Consider the following 16,848-nt stretch of genomic DNA (forward strand, 5'->3'; position numbering starts at 1 on the left):
AACCTAGCTAAGAACTGAGAAGAAAACAACGCAGATGTCTCAGAACTCTTCAACACTTCACAAAAGCATCATTTTAGTCTGTTTACCCTTCTGTTACTCTTAGTTCAAGTCAGCCAATTTTTTTTTTCCCTTTGGTTTCTTTGAAGAAAAGCCTTGAATTTTGGAGCCAGAAGGACTTGGGCTTAAATTCAAGTAAAGGAACTCTTCTCGTGAGCCTCATTTTCTTAAACTTTATAGCCAAATAATGACATTTAACTATAAAATTATATTATGAGAATTAAAGAAGCTAATGTATGAAAAGAATCTAATAGAGCTTGATTGATAGCAGGTGTTTTTTAATAATGATATTTCCCCCTCCTTCTCTCTCCTATATCATGGCAGATTAGAATCAGAAGAGGCAAAGCTTTCAGAGGTGGGGAGACCAACAGTAGCCAGAAATGACAGACCCGGCCTGACCGTTAGTGATCTCAACAGAAAAAGTAACCACGACTCTTACCCCCTTCTGAGGTCAGCACTGGGTCACAGTAGCCAAGAAAAGTTGAAATTATACTCAGTGTGTTTTCCAGAAGTTGTTGGCACATGCTGAATACCATAGAATGACTTCTTCCTAACATAAATAAAATGGAAAAATTGGGGGGTAACAAATAAAACTTTACTCAGGAGAGAGGAAAATTCAAGTGCTCACATTACAAGAATGGATAGAAGTGAAGGGCTTGTTTGAAACCCCTACCAGGAGCAGAGGTCAGCAGAGTCAGGAAAGGGTCACATGTTGTTGGCTTGGAGCTCAGTCACATCTTCTTTTGTGTATGTGTGTCTGTTGTGCCCCACTTCACAAATGTAAGAAACATCCTCAGCTCACATGCTGTGCAAAAGCGAGCAGGATCTGGATTTGACCCACAGGTCATAGTTTACTGACATTGAGCAGCAATAAACTCTAAAAGATTGCGGTCAAGGCTCTTTCCAAATATATTACCTAAATTAGTAGGTAAGACGTATATATCTGCGTTTAAGTCATACCACATAGAAACAAAACTATCCTTACTGTCATTTTAAATAAATTCATTCATTGGGGTTTGCTCATGCAAATTTGCTTCTAATTATAAACTGGAATTTTAACCAGCTCAAATAATAAAAGTTGGAACTAAGACTCATGTACACATCTGAGAGAGAAGTAAAGCTAGATCACAAAACTACAAGTATTTACTGAGACGGTACTTCGTGTATGTGCTTCGTGTATGTGCCCGGCATTGTGCATGTGCTTACTGTGGAGTGAAATGAGTCCTCCTAGATTCATATGGTGAAACCCTAACCCCCAGTGTGACTGCATGTGGAGACAGGGCCTTTAAGGAAGTGATTTAGGTTGAGTCAGGTCATAAAGGTGGAGCCCTAATTCGATAGGATGATGTCCTTGTAAGAAGAGAAAGGCACGTGAAGACGGCGTGTGCCCAGAAAAATGGCTACCTGAGAGCACAGTGAGCAGCTTGCTCTATGGGAACCAGGAAGAGAGGCCTCAGCAGAAACCGGCTATGCCAGCCCATTGATCTTGTATTCCAGCCTTCAGAACTGTGAGAAAATCAATGTCTGTGCTTTAAGTCACATACTCCGTAGTTTGCTCTTATGGCAGCCTGAGCGGACTAATGCAGTACTATTTAAGTGAAATCCTAAAATATTAAGGTGACCAATCGTCCTCCTTTAGGGAAGACAGTCCTTCTTTGGTAAGTTCCATCCTCCCTCAAAAAGTGTCCTCCTCCATGTCCTCCTTTTTTTTTTTTTTTTTTTTCTGAAGCTGGAAACAGGGAGAGACAGTCAGACAGACTCCCGCATGTGCCCAACCGGGATCCACCCGGCACGCCCACCAGGGGCGGTGCTCTGCCCCCCAGGGGGCGATGCTCTGCCCATCCTGGGCGTCGCCATATTGCGACCAGAGCCACTCTAGCGCCTGAGGCAGAGGCCACAGAGCCATGCCCAGCGCCTGGGCCATCTTTGCTCCAATGGAGCCTTGGCTGCGGGAGGGGAAGAGAGAGACAGTGAGGAAAGCGCGGCGGAGGGGTGGAGAAGCAAATGGGCGCTTCTCCTATGTGCCCTGGCCGGGAATCGAACCCGGGTCCTCCACACTCTAGGCCGACGCTCTACCGCTGAGCCAACCGGCCAGGGCCATGTCCTCCTTTTTGATATTGGAAAACTAATCTGTAAATGTCCGTAATCAATCAAGGCAGAGTTGATCCACTGCGTGTGTGATGTGACGTATTTGTATCCAAATGAGTATTTTTTTAAATTATTATTAAAAATTAATAGGCATGTAAGCATAATTACAATATAAAATATTACAAATGTTTTTATTATTCATTTATCATATTATAGTGTATTACTGATGCAATGAATAAAACGTTTCTTTTATTTTTGTCCTCCTTTTAAGGTTAAAAAGTTAGTCACCTTAAAAATATACTTACTTGGAAAGTGTTATTATTATCCTTAGAGAGAAAATCTAGAGGTCATTTTGTGTAGTTAGAGAGGTCATTTTGTGTAGTTAGTAAGTGGCAGAGTTGGAATTTGAACCCAGACAACCTAATTCAGGGATTATGTTCTTAACTTACAGTACAGTGTCTTTCAACTAAGGTGAGACGGTTGCATTGATACGTAACCCCGCTTTATGTTAAGGATGGTTTTCCACCGCATTAAACAGAACCTACAGGAAGAGCTAACTAATGTGGAAGAATGAGACTTAGAGTCCTTTAGCACATGACCACCTGAGGGCATCTCTAATTCTCATTCGGACGAATTTCACTGCTTCCGAAAGGAGCAAAACAAAGCAGAAAATAAATGGCTGGTGCGTGGCAGGCTGGATGTTGAAATCTGCCCAAAGGAAGAAATATGAACCAGATTTTATTTCTCTCCTTATGCTTTATATAATATATATGCACTTACAATGTACACCATGGCAACTTTTCTATAGACATTTTTATATAAGTCATTTTTTGTGTGTGTGCAAAATATGATGTGTACTAAAGGAAAGATTAATTTCCTCAAATAAACTGGTCTTCCAGAGTTTTATAGATGGGAAGGGGATAAAGCAGACAAGCCCCTGCGGGCCAACCTTTATCTTGGCAGTCCTTCTTACCCTCTCTTCTCCTCTCTGCCGCTCCTGATCTCTGAATGTAGAGTCCAGCTCTGGCTAATGCCCAGTGTTGCTACACTAGGCAAATGCAGCGGCTCAGCCTTCCAGCTTAATCCTGTGCTGAGTTCAATCCTAGCTGATTACCCACACGGAGATCGTTGCAGTGATGGGAAAACCACTGCGAACCTGGGCAGGGAATTATCTTTCAAGGGTCCTCACATTGTCAACTCTACTTGGTCTGTAGTTTTATGATAAAAAATGTAACCTTTATGATCTTGAGTGAGCTCATATGAATATTCTGAACCAAATGTGCTCAACCAGAATGCTTTAGGAAGGCATGAAAAAATACCATATAACAAATTAGCTTTTTTTTTATCAGTGTTAGATAAAATGACATTTATTTTATTGAATCCCCAAGAACCTGTAATTTCTGAAGGTGTCTGAGCAGGCTTTTAAAAAATTATTTTCCTGTACAACATGCACTGAATACCTATTACAAATATTTGGTTGAATTATGGTGGAAACAGAACCTGTGACAGATATTAAACTTTCTCAGAAAGGGAGAAATTTTTTGAGAAATATTTATTACAAAAACTTTACTGACTAACCCTGTACAAAGGTAATTAGCCATCGTTTTTTTTCCCTCCCACTGTTGCCTTATAAGGTTGCTATTAAATAATATTAAATCTATGACTGGTGTACTTCATCTGAAAAAAGGGAAGCTGTGTGATTGTTGTGTATGTATGTGTGCAGAAGCAAGAGTTGCTTGTGTCATTGACGGTATTAACAAAGAGAGCCAGCATTCTTTCTCATTCAAACACTAATATTTCAAAGGCACCCAAAATGTGTCAAGCACTGCTCTAGCTACTTAGGTTATACCAATGAATCAAGCAAAGCTCTCTACCCACCCTTGAGGGGCTCCCATGCTACAGGTGGGAGAGGAACAATGAGCCGTGAGCATGATAAATAAGCCAATCATATTGTATGAGAAGTTTAGGAGGAAGAGTCAGGACAATTGAAAATGCCCCATGGCAGGGCTTGATTACTTTTGAAAAAATAAAGTGGCTGATCTGAGAGTAAGGGGCTATGAGCAGGGACAAGTGGCAGAGACAGAAGAAGATGAGACTGAAGAGGCGGCAGCATCAGGTGCCACAGCAAAGGAGGAGATCTGGCGGGAATCTGATTCAATTTGATTTGTTTTACATGTAATTCTGGAGGAAGCTATTGGCGGGTGCTCAGTGAGAAGTAACAACTTGTATCTTCACAGGGTCACTCTGGCTCCTTGGTGAGGAAGATCTTAAAGGGGCGCTGCAGTAAGAAGGGGCGCACTCAGGGGGCTTTGTGGGCGTCCGGGTGAGAACTGATCATGGTTGGACTGAAGTGGAAAAGGTGGGTGATGGGAGGTGGTACTTTGGGAATATAATATGGAAAGAAACCAACAGGGTTTTCTAATATGTGAAGAGTGAAAGAAACAAAATGTAATTTAGTTTGCCCCAAATTATACCATAATACCTGTACCAGAGTAGCTGGGTCTGGTACCAATTAGGAAGATATTTCCAGTGGTCCTTGGGAGACAGATGGGCCAGGTCATGAAATCTAGATAATGCTTTGCAACCAGCGATCAAAAAGAAAAGAAATAAAGTATCATTAGAGAACATTACATGCAATAAGGAAAATATGCTTATATATTTATATATATTTAAATATATACATGGCTAAAATTTGAAAATACCCCATCCACTATAACTCCCAGTATGAGCACATTTTAGGTTATGTTGCATTAAAATGAAAACAAAGGGAAAAATATAAATTTGTATGGAATCACCTTCCCTTTGGCCTACAAAAGGAGTATGAAAGGAGAAATGTGATAATCCTTCTCGCCCACATGAATTCTGACCACAGGCTCAAAGATTGTGTCTGAACAGACACAATCTTTGGGGCAGTCTTTATTATTATGCAAAGTTCAGGGACAGCGTTGTCATTTAGAATTCATAAAGAAACAGAATTAAAGAACAGGGTGAGTGGTGGCCTTCAGTCTTGCCTTTTTTGAGGCAAGTATTGTTTCGGTTGCTGTGGGCCAGGAGGCTTACAAATCCATATTCTTTCAGCACTGATCTATCTTGTATATTAACTTGAACACGTGACCCTTTGGGAAATGAAAACTAGTCTGTTGGGTTTGGCATACTGGAAGGAGTGACACTAACTAAACTGGAAATTATGGAACCATAGGCCTGTAGTCTTAAGGTCACGAATGCTGGAACGCTGGGACGTAACTTACAGGTTTAAGCAGGGGAAGAGATCTGCTTTAGAACCATCCCTCTGCCTAAATAACAGATGAAACATTTATATCCATGCTTTTCTAAACTTCCTTGTGAGTAACCTCCTGTCTGCTGGAGAGACAGAGCTAAGCACTGGTACTCGGTGAGGGTTCAGATAGCTATACCGAAGACAGAAAGAGAAAAATATTGGTGTTTCTTTTTCCTGCAAAACAGGTATTTGAAGCTCACCCAGCCTGCCACCCCCCATCAATTCCTTTGAAAGGCAAAATAATTTCTTTTGTGAAAAGTGTATTTTGCCCTGGCCGGTTGGCTCAGCGGTAGAGCGTCGGACTGGCGTGCGGGGGACCCGGGTTCGATTCCCGGCCAGGGCACATAGGAGAAGCGCCCATTTGCTTCTCCACCTCCAACCCCTCCTTCCTCTCTGTCTCTCTCTCTTCCCCTCCCGCAGCCAAGGCTCCATTGGAGCAAAGATGGCCCGGGCGCTGGGGATGGCTCCTTGGCCTCTGCCCCAGGTGCTAGAGTGGCTCTGGTCGCAGCAGAGCGATGCCCCGGAGGGGCAGAGCATCGCCCCCTGGTGGGCAGAGCGTCGCCCCCTGGTGGGCGGGCCGGGTGGATCCCGGTCGGGCGCATGCGGGAGTCTGTCTGACTGTCTCTCCCCGTTTCTAGCTTCAGAAAAATACAAAAAAAAAAAAAAAAAAAGAAAAGTGTATTTTATAGAAAGAAGAGAAGAGTCTTCAGACTCAACAGCAAAACCTGAATGAAGCAAGGAATAGAATTTCTTCTCAGACTGTAAATTGGAAAAGCAGGAGCACGCAGGCATCTTCCCTTCGGTCGAGATGAGGCAGCACAGGAGAGGACAGTTGGATAGGCTGTACTGTATTCTGCAGGGGAGCAGGGTCAGAGAGGTTACTCGACCACAGGTATGGGGGGGGGGTTGTAAGGGTGGTTGTAGGGGTGCCTGATCGCGGGAACAGCGGAGGTGTAGTGGTGGGGATGGGGAAGTTGGAAGGGATATTGGCCATGTGCAGACTATTGAGTTGGAGCAGAGACTCAAACACAGCTGGGCTCCAGCTCCAGGAAGTCGAGACATGACCTCAGAAGGTCAACCCTAGGTTGCCTGAGCACCACAATTCAGTTGTGTTGAGTAGCCATGTTGTCTGCTCTTGTTGCTGTTTAGAAGGCCACCTGTTAGCATGGCAATTACTCAAACCTAGCTATCTGATAGTCACCAGAGCAGAAATTTGCTGTCTGCAATATACTCTCTGGATTTATGGGTTAACATCTCAGGGGCCTTTTGATACAGAATATGAATCCTTGAGGGATTGGAGGTTGTGTGGAAGGGAATAGTACGGGGCGAGGCAGGGCAACGGTGGGAACTCAACACCTCCTTCCCCGGAGCCCACAGAGCCCCGTGCTCTCCGGCTACAGGCTTGCAGGGGAGGGAGGCTGGACAGAGTGAGAGCCGTGGGGGTCTGGTTAAGAGGACAGTAATGGCGGTCTGGCACCGAGACACAAGAACACTGAGGAGATCACTTTTTTTTTTTCAGAAAAATATGTCCTGTTTCAGGTTTGTGATTTTCCTAACTCATAAGTTTTATCTCAAAGATTTTAAAACCTAGGCTGCTTTCCTCCGCTATCTGTCTAATTTGAAACAGTTTTTGCATTGACATAGAAATTTAAAAAATAATTAGTCTAAGAAAAGCATAATTAGAAAGATAAACATACTTCCTTCTTCCACATACGATATATGCAAAAGCCTCACAGGAAAGATTTTGCAACTATTTGCTCTTCTGTATTATCTGTGTTGCAGCTACCCTAGCCCACCCTTCCCTCTAAGGCCCATTAGAGCAGATAATTATGAGCTGACTAGATATGGGGAAGAGTCAAATTAAGCCGTGATATAACCAAGGAGCCACGCATTTCCTTTCCTTCCTACTCAGCAGGTGATTCTCTGATAAGCTCTTTATTAGGTCTGGAGGTTGGACAAGTTTTAGAAATGCAGTCACAATTAATTGCTGTGAATCTAGGCAACTGCTTAGCCAAAGAGAGATCAACGATGTTCTCCTCATCCTCTCCTCCTTCCTTCTTTTCCTTCCTTCCTTCCTTCCCTCTATCTTTCTTTCTTGGAAGTCTGGCATTGTATTAAGTTGCTTGGTATCGTGATTTAATTTCTGAGCTATTCAAAATGGCCCACTGCTGGCAATAATAGAATATCTTATATTGTATTGAGGCTCTGTAATATTTCATTCCAAGACATCAACATACTAATTCTGACCACTTGACAGGGGTTGCTGGCATTCACAACAGCTACCTAGTGCAAACACTGTTCTGTCTCCATGCATGTAAGTATGCAGAAAGTTCTCCTAAATACTTTTTCTAGTGCAACAGTTGGAGAAAGGATGAGTAAATTTCCTAGATACATATCTAAACTTTCCATAAGTTATTTCCTTTAAAAAATGATTTTAAGCATGATTAGCCAATATAAATTACATTTTCCCCAAGCACACTGACAGACATACAAAAGCATTCTATAGTCCATCAACAAAAGTCACATGACTGAGTCATTGTCAACAAGGCCTACATTTAAAATTATTTTCTGGGATTAAGAATGAATGCTTGATGGTCCCACCTTTATTCCCTGCCAGGTCTTGTTTGCTGCAAAACTTCCGTTTGTAAAACTGTTGGTTGAGAGCAGGTGGACTATTGCTAGAGACTTGAGATTACAAAGAACTTCCCTTACATTATTAGCACAGAGTTCTGTTTTAACTTTTTGTCCAGCTGAACCTGATAGCTCTACCAACAGTATACAGCAGTTATATATGTGCTTTTCATTCACTCAATAAAAAGCACAGTGAAGCATTTGAATCAATATGAATACTCAATGATGAAGACAACTGATTAAATAAATTCTCAAATTAGCTCAATATTATGTGATTAACAAATAAAAATTATAAAGTTATACAGAAACATAAAAATGCTATATGTTAGAAAAAGGAGAATAAGAAAACTGTACCATTCTGTAATTATAAATATTAAAAAAATTTAAATTATGTTCATAGAAAAACCTATTCGTTAAAATGGCAGAATGATGATTAATTTTTTAAATGTTTCTCTTTGTGTGCCTCCTGCTATAAGGCACTATGAAGGATACATCACTTATGTTCCTGCCTCTGCTAAAAATGCATAAACAGAATCGAATTATGAGAAAACATTAGATACACCCAACTGAGGGCCAGTCCACAAAGTAACTGCCCTATACACTTCAGAAATATCAAAGCCATGACAAAGAAAGAATGATGTCGCATTTTAGATTAAAGAGACTAAACAGACATTGAATATGTGATCTTGAACCAGAAAACAATTATGGTAGATCTTATTAGGACTGGTATACATTTGTTAACTTCAAAGAAAACTCATTTCTTAACCAGAATGATTGAACTTTTAGCTTGTGTCCACTGAAAACAAAACATTCATGTAGAAAATATAAAGTAAAGGTTTACATTTTATAATATATACAAATTTTATAAATTTCATTTAAAAATGTTATATTTTTTATCTGCTTTTCTGATATTTTATAAGCAAAATTTCTTGAAATGCATTAAGTTGCTCTATGTTACTTCATATTTGTCAGAAAGTTTAACAATCTTTAATGTTCTGGTCAGACTATTGTTTTTTTTTCTTGGCTTAGTGATACTAAATTTGTAATAAATTATAATTACATGTCAATAAGAGATATTCTTTTTTCTTAATAAAATAACCAGAATTTTACTTTTTAGATTACTTGATGAGAAAAATCCATTTACACTTGAGCTAAAAACAAAACAAAACAAAATTCCTCAGCAGCAACATTAACAAAAACAAAAAAAAAATCCATAATTATTACAATGTTACATGGATTTAAAAGGGAAAACAACTCCTTATACTTTAACTTTCTTCCTGGATTGAAATTTCCTATGTAAATTGGGCTTGGGATTCAACCCTATAAATCTTTATTTTGTCTTATAGGCAGTAATGTGGCTGGTATTTTCATTTTGCATATGACAACTGAATCTATTTTACTTATTTACCCTAACAACAAGTCTAATGAGTTAGGATTAGTTTTTAATAACGATGTCACTTTGCTCTGGTGGATGTATTTTCAGTTCCACTGTAACAAAGAAAAATCTCATCTTGGTACCTTACATAAAGGATTATTTAATGTTTTATTTTGTTCTTTTGATTAGCTGTAATTACAGAAAAAAAGTCATCACAGCCCAGAATGACAACTGCTACAGCTGTGATTGTTTCTCCCATTGTAATGACAGGTTTAATTGAACTGCACCCTCTCCTCATTTAGATCATTTTGAGAACAACAACTCAGAATGGCCGTTTGGAGTTGAGAGTTGGCCACGGTATAAAGTAAAGATAATTTGGTCTCTGCAGGAATTCGGATTCTGATTTGAGCCTCACTGTGTTCTAATCAGTGAAACTAATGATCTATTTATACCGCGAGTCTATCTACTAGGAAGCCTGGCTTTTCCCCAGAGCTAGAGACAGATAGTTTAAGTTGTAATCAAGATTGCCGTGTTATTGCTCATACTTGACCATCAGGAAATCATGTCTATTCATGTCTATATTCAGAAAAAAATTCTTTGATTCCATGTGAATGCTGGCACTTGCCTACAGAGTTATGTCACACTGACCTCCTTCAACACATAGTGTAAAGTGCACAACATCCCCTGGAATCCTCTTCAGTGACTTTTTTTTAAAAAAACACCTACATTTGAATTAATGTAAGGTAGCATGAAGAAGTTTATTACTGCGAACATTTACATGCCATTCTGTATTTTAAAACATGACAATTATTACAAAATTTCTTGCTTGGGAATATCGGCTATTCTACTCAACAGTTATTTATTAAGAAGCTATTTGGTGACAGATAAAAGATGTGGAAATGAGACAAAAGGGAAGATTGCAGAGGAAACAAATAAATTTATTCTTAATATATATACTGTATTAATTTACCTTGTTAATAAAAATTATAGATATGACTATCAGAAACAACAGATAGATACATTTGTTGATTTTATTAGTTAGAACTTGAAAAGAAAGTATTAAAGCTTTTCCTTTTTTCTTGGTTCATAGAAGTTAAATCAGTAAAAAGCTACCAGGAGTCTCTCTCTAGCTATAAATACTCCTACAAGAAAGTCCAGTTCATGGACTTAATATGCATATTTTTTCCAGGGGACTAGAATTACATTGTTTAAGATAATTTTAAAAAGAGGAAATTGTGGCCTGACCTGTAGTGGTGCAGTGGATAAAGCATCGACCTGGAACGCTGAGGTTGCTGGTTCAAAACCCTGGGCTTGCCTGGTCAAGGCACATATGGGAGTTGATGCTTCCTGCTCCTCCCTTCTCTCTCTCTCTCTCTCTCTCTCTTCTCTAAAATGAATAAATAAATAAAATCTTTAAAAAGAAGAAATTGTGGGCTGATGAGTCTAAAAATAGAAGGTATAGTAGATTTCAAAGTAGAAATTGAGGATTTTGCATTGAGATCTTGGAAGAAACTTATAGACAAAGCAGACAAATTCCTTCATCTTACAGATTTTACACTAGAGGTTTAACATTAAATCTGTCTTTGCCATGAGACAGGGAGTGGTCTTGTAAATTGTTAGATATTCAACACGACACTTGGAAAAATAACATAAAACTTCTGCAAAGTAAAAGATGCACTATTTTATACAGTTAATAAAAGGGATGTGAAAGAAAGGCTGTGATCATAACACAAACTCAATGATGAATGGAAGTTTATTAGCAGATGAGCTAATAAGTGAAGAAAAGGAAAGGAAAACAGTTGATGAATAAAAGGCAAGTAAAATTGAATGGCTTAACAATAAAAGAATTAAAAAAGATTATTGGAAAAATTGATGAAACAATTTTTTAAGACATGATAAATCATTTAATTTTGCTTTTAAGTATTTCTTACATAAAGTAAAAAAATCCTGTACTTTTATAATATTATGAGAAAAAATAAAAGTCTAATCTAGCAACTAACATTAGATTAATTTTTATTCTTAGAACTAATATAATAACCTTACTTTTATTAAAAATAAAATAAACATTTTATAATGTAGAGTGTATTGAATTTTACAGAGAAAGTCTCAGTAAAGCCTTTCCCAATTGTACCCCCCAAAGTTGATTGTAATATCAGTCTCTTTTTAATGGATATTCAGATTGCTGATCTTTCTTAGCTTTTCACTGACTGTCAGCTGGAGGCTGCCCTCAGGTCCTAGGTGTTGGCTATACTTCCTTGCCATGCTCGCTCTTCCAACATAACCACTTATTTCATTAAACCCACAAAGATGAAGTCTAGCCCATCTGCAAATATAGAATCTGATATAACATAACCATGGAAGTTGACAACTATCACTGTTGTTTTATTTTATTGGTTAGAAAGAAGTCACAGGTCAGTCCTACCCACACTGAATGAGGAAAATTACATGAAGGTATAACTACCAGTAGATGGAAACCATTAGGGGTCACCGTCCTAAGGGACTGACTCCTATAATCTCTTGCTGTCAAAACCAAAACTATGTGACTTTGGAAATTGCAGTCCAAGTTTATATAAAATCAATTCATTCTTAGTTACATTATTTATGAATATTTAGAATAATTATATAAAGTTTACTAAAAATGTGTCTTATTTAGATTTTTAAAATTCTTAGTTTTCTATTATACTAATTTTCTTATTTGCTGTCCTACTGAAATTTCCTGAAGACTTTGGGTATGTCTAGGTGTGATCTAAAACTGCAGAATGTCACCTTTTCTGAAATCTTCAATTAATCCTAAACCAAAGGGAATACGGGTGCACATTTTCTAAAAGTCATGGAGAGTAACCATTTCAGTTCCTCAGTTGTTGATCGTGTCTTTCAAATATAAAACTTTAGTTTGTGGACTTTATTAAATTTCCTTTAAAATAGCAAGTAAATAAATAGTACAGGCAGCCGCAGGAAAGTAGAAATTGTTCATTAGGTCAGCCTGGGATAGAAACTTGATGGAGAGTATTCTGGATTCTATAGTTACCCTGAATTATCTTAGACGAAAGCAAGAACACCAGCGAGACGCTGCCAGGCATTGGGGGGGCTCCTGTTGACTGACATGCATGTTGTTTCTGGTCTTTAATGGTGAAGATCACTGCTAAGTTAGACCATAGTGAGTGACAGTCAGATGAATGAACCCCTGTGGAAAGGAGAAAAGAATAAAGTCAAATTTGAAATGGAAAACAAAGTACAAATACCTATTTATTGGTACTAATTAATAAGGGATATTGCAAGAGTTTGCTTTATCTTTTTTCTTTATTAATAATATATATAAAACTTTATACATGCTACCTATGTATAACATATGTGTGTGTCTATATTTGTGAGATAAATTGTATTATTCTTCACATCTCAAAGATAAGGAAACTGAAGCATAGAGAGATTAATTAGGTCAGTTAAGGTCATCCAGTTAATAAGCAGCAAGGCTATGATTCAAATCCAGGCAACCTGGCTCCAGAGGCCAGGTTTTACACGCCTAGTTTATGCTTCCATTTTTGTAATATGTGCAGAAAAGCCATTGGATAAAGTTAAACCTTTATTTACCATAAACCTACTAAAACTCAAGAGTATAAGAAAATATATTTTAAGGTTAAAAAAAATCTATGTTTACTAAAAAATCTTAATATTTTTGGTCCATTTCCTTTAAGGAATAAAAAAGACTATCCCCTAACACTTCTTTTGTCCAGTATTTATTCTCTCAACAAAAAACTGCCACCTACTGTGAGCCAGGCACTCTCCTAGGCACCATGATGTGGTAGAGAAGAAAAATAGTAAAAAAGTAATTTTAATGCAGACAGAACTTAGGTTCTAATAGAAGAAGTACAAAGTCAATAAAATAGTTGTGCATATTGGTATGTTGTAATGTGGGAGTTACAACTTTAAATAAATTGATCAGAAGGTAATATTTGAACTAGGAGTGAAAGAAGTAAAATAAAGCTGGATGTTCTGACTAATACAAAAAATTAAAATATAATTTAAAAAAATAACCAATGTGGTCAGAAAAAATTCTTGAAATGATTTCAATCTTCTTAGATTTATTGAGGCCTATTTTATGGCCTAAAATGTGGTCTGTCTTGCAAAATATTCCATGTGCACTTGGAAAAACTGTATATCTTTCAGTTTTAGGGTGTAATGTTCTGAAAATATCAATTAAATCCATCTGGTCTAATGTGTCATTTAGAATGAACACAATAGATGGAGATAGAAGATAAGTGATATAAACTATTGTTAGAAGATGCTCTTCATTTACATAGAAAACTCAAGAAAATCTACACAGGAAATTACTTATGCTAATAAGAATCCAGCAAGTTTCCAAGAATTGAGTCACCATAAAACTCACAGTGCCTCTTCATATCAGTAATAACAAATTAAACTGTAATGAAAAATCAAACACTGTTTATCCAAATATCTCAAATTTAGCTTAACAGAGAATACATCAGATTTTCATAAATACACACATGTACATGCTTTCAAAACTTTATTAAAGAACTATAAAGAAGACCAAAACAAATGGATTTTGTGTCATTCTCTTCAAATTAATGTAGACATTCACTATTCAACATTCCTAATAAAAATTCTAGCAAGAATTTACTGAGGAGTTTGAAAAAAAAAAACAATTTTAAGGAAAATATATCGAAGATCAACAACTCACAATTAATGAAGACAAATTTGAAAAAAGGAAACCCAAACTATTGTATTAAGATATTATAGAGGTATGTTAGTTAAAAGAGTATACACAGAAATATAAATAAATCCACTAAATAGAAGATTATATTCAACAAATCTTTTTATATGAGAATTTGATATGTAGTTGAGCTAGTATAAAAAAATGTCAATGAGAAAGATTGTTAAATCATGTTAGAAAAGCTGATGTACTATGTAGAGAAAGATGACTTTGAGCCTGCCTCACATCATATTACAAAATAAACTCGATATGGTCTGTAGAGCTAAATGTTAATAGCAAATACATAATGCTAATGAGAGCTATGCCTTCATATTTATTAATTTTTATAAAAAGATTTCTAAAAATGTTATGGGCCAACTAATTTTATAAATGCCTATGTTCTGCTCTGCAGTTCTTTGTTTTCTTGGTATAGTTACAGCCAAGAGGAGGATCGAGTTTCAAAATGAGGGTATCCAACCCTCAAAATATAGAGAGTAGGGTTAGAGGGCATTCAGAGAGGGCATTAGGCTTGGTATTCCATAACTGGTTTACAATTTTAGAGGGAGGAGTTTTTCACTAGTCAGCTGGGGGCACAGTCTTAAAAGCAGCCAAAGCATTTTGGATATTTTATAAGTGAACTCAGGTTGACTAAACACTTGGCAACAAATGCATGTCTTTCTCCCCAAAGCACTGAGAAATACAGAACTGCTATATTTATTTTTATTTTATTTAGAGATGCAAACATCCTCTTGCAGCCAAAGCAAAACTTGGAACCGTCCTGGATTTTAGTCTCTGACTTTAGGTTTACTTTTTTGTTTAATAAAAGAGTCAACAGTACATTCAACAATCAGTGGTTTTTCCCAAAGCCCTAACTAACATTATCTCCCTTCCCAAAACGGGCTCTTGAGCCAGGCTGTGGTGACGAGTTCCTGAAAGGGTAATCACCGTTGCCACTCTTGCCTCCTCAATTATGGTATGGTCGTCTTCTAAGCTCATGTCGTAAACAGGCTGGAATGAAGGCTCTATAAACGCGAGCTATTTGGTTCCATAGGGAACAGGTCATAAAGAAAAGAGGTTTATAAAGGCATTATATTTTTTGCCAAGAGAACTGAATGTATGCTTTTCTTCCTTCATGATTTATTCTTATTGGAAAAAGTTGTTGTGGAGAAATTATTTTTGAGGACTTCGGAATTTTGTAGTAAATACACAAATAACCCATCCACCATTTCAAAGCACGGGTCAGAGAGTAGGATGCATTCTGCGCTACAGGCTGGCTTCAGGGTGTCATCCTGTGGTTATTTTATACAAGGAGCACAGAGTTTGTTTATAGCAGACAAGGATGTTCCTCTTGCCCAATAGCCCTCTTACAGAGAAGCACGGAAGGGCCAAGACTGTTTCAATCCACGTGAGAAAAACAAATTTCTAGTAGTAGGGCTTTTCAGAAGAGAAATGGCCTCTCTCTGAGTAGCAAGTTCCACATGACTAGAGGTTTTAAGCAGGTAGTTGTAAAAACTGCTAAAAGCACTCAAAGAGTCCCAAAGCCTTTCCAATGCTGAGAGTCTACATTTCTGAAAATTCATTTGGGGCTACCATTATGTATATTTATTCATTATTAATATATCATCTTCAGGCTCAAGGGTCAAAGAATTGTGTTTAGCTTCCGTTTAAGCAGACAGTGGTGGCTCCATAAGGCACTGTCCAAGGCAGAAGTAGGGGGAAGAATATGAGAAATGAAGAGCACCATGTTATGGTGAGCATTACAAGTGCCGGAAACATCTGCAGTCTTCCCTGCATGGCCCAAGCAAACAAGAATATTTGTTGTTCCTCATCAGCAATTGTGTTTATACCATTCTTCCTTGTTGATGTTTCTTTCTTCTAATCCCATCTCCATCCATGGAAATTCAACCAGTTTTCTTGTCCCAAAGCAGATGGAACTTTCTCCATAGAACAATTCCCTGATTAATAAAATAAATATAATGATTTGCTGATTCATGCTTTGCATATATCTATCCCTTCATCTATTCAGTCTTAGCACCTCTCAAGTATTGTCTTGTAATCCTTAAGGTTACTCTATTACCTATTATGTTCATTCTAAAGGAATCATTTCTTAGCTACTAAAATCTGAATTTTTGAAGACAGAGATCTTCTAGTAGTAGATCTTTAGCTGAAAAGGTGCAATTCTCTACCTTACAGCCAGTTCATTTCAATAGACAGAAGCTAAATGAACAGATAAATGAATCAAACATTCAAAAGAAGGAGAAATGGCCACGTTGCCTTGCGGCTGCAGGACTCCTGTCCTCTTTCCTTAGAGTTCACCAACACGTTCTTTCCTTTCAGGCTTCGGACTGCGGAGTGACAGGATGCAGAAAATATGTACGATGAGTATAAGGTTGGGAACTGTGTCAAGGGCATATGCAACTTTGTGAAAGAATCAGTTTTGAAGATCAGATTACATATTTCAACCCTTTCAGACAAGGAGGAGAGTGCATGAGCGGCGTTAGAAAGAGGGAAAGAAAATGAGTGAAGTTTTAACACTCATCAGAAAAGGTGTTAAAATGGAACCATTGAGAAAGTTATTGAGAAACTGACTTTCCTTCAGAAGGGAACCCTGCCAACAGCGTGAGGTAAACCCCAGTCAACAACGGGGAGTGTGAGGAAAGTGAGGAGACTACGCCACTCACAGCTCGTGTCGATCGCTTCGCAAAGTACAGC

At 37.9% G+C, this 16,848-nt stretch overlaps 1 non-coding gene across 1 annotated transcript; it reads right to left on the bottom strand.

Annotated features, from left to right (window-relative positions):
• Nucleotides 1-2,079: 2,079 nt before the first annotated feature.
• TRNAS-AGA (transfer RNA serine (anticodon AGA)) lies at nt 2,080-2,155 on the bottom strand. The gene has a single exon. It is a non-coding gene; the product is annotated as a tRNA-Ser (tRNA).
• Between the last annotated feature and the right edge of the window lie 14,693 nt (nt 2,156-16,848).

This window comes from Saccopteryx bilineata, chromosome 6, assembly GCF_036850765.1.
Source record: "Saccopteryx bilineata isolate mSacBil1 chromosome 6, mSacBil1_pri_phased_curated, whole genome shotgun sequence".
In the NCBI taxonomy this organism is placed as follows: Eukaryota; Metazoa; Chordata; class Mammalia; order Chiroptera; family Emballonuridae; genus Saccopteryx; species Saccopteryx bilineata.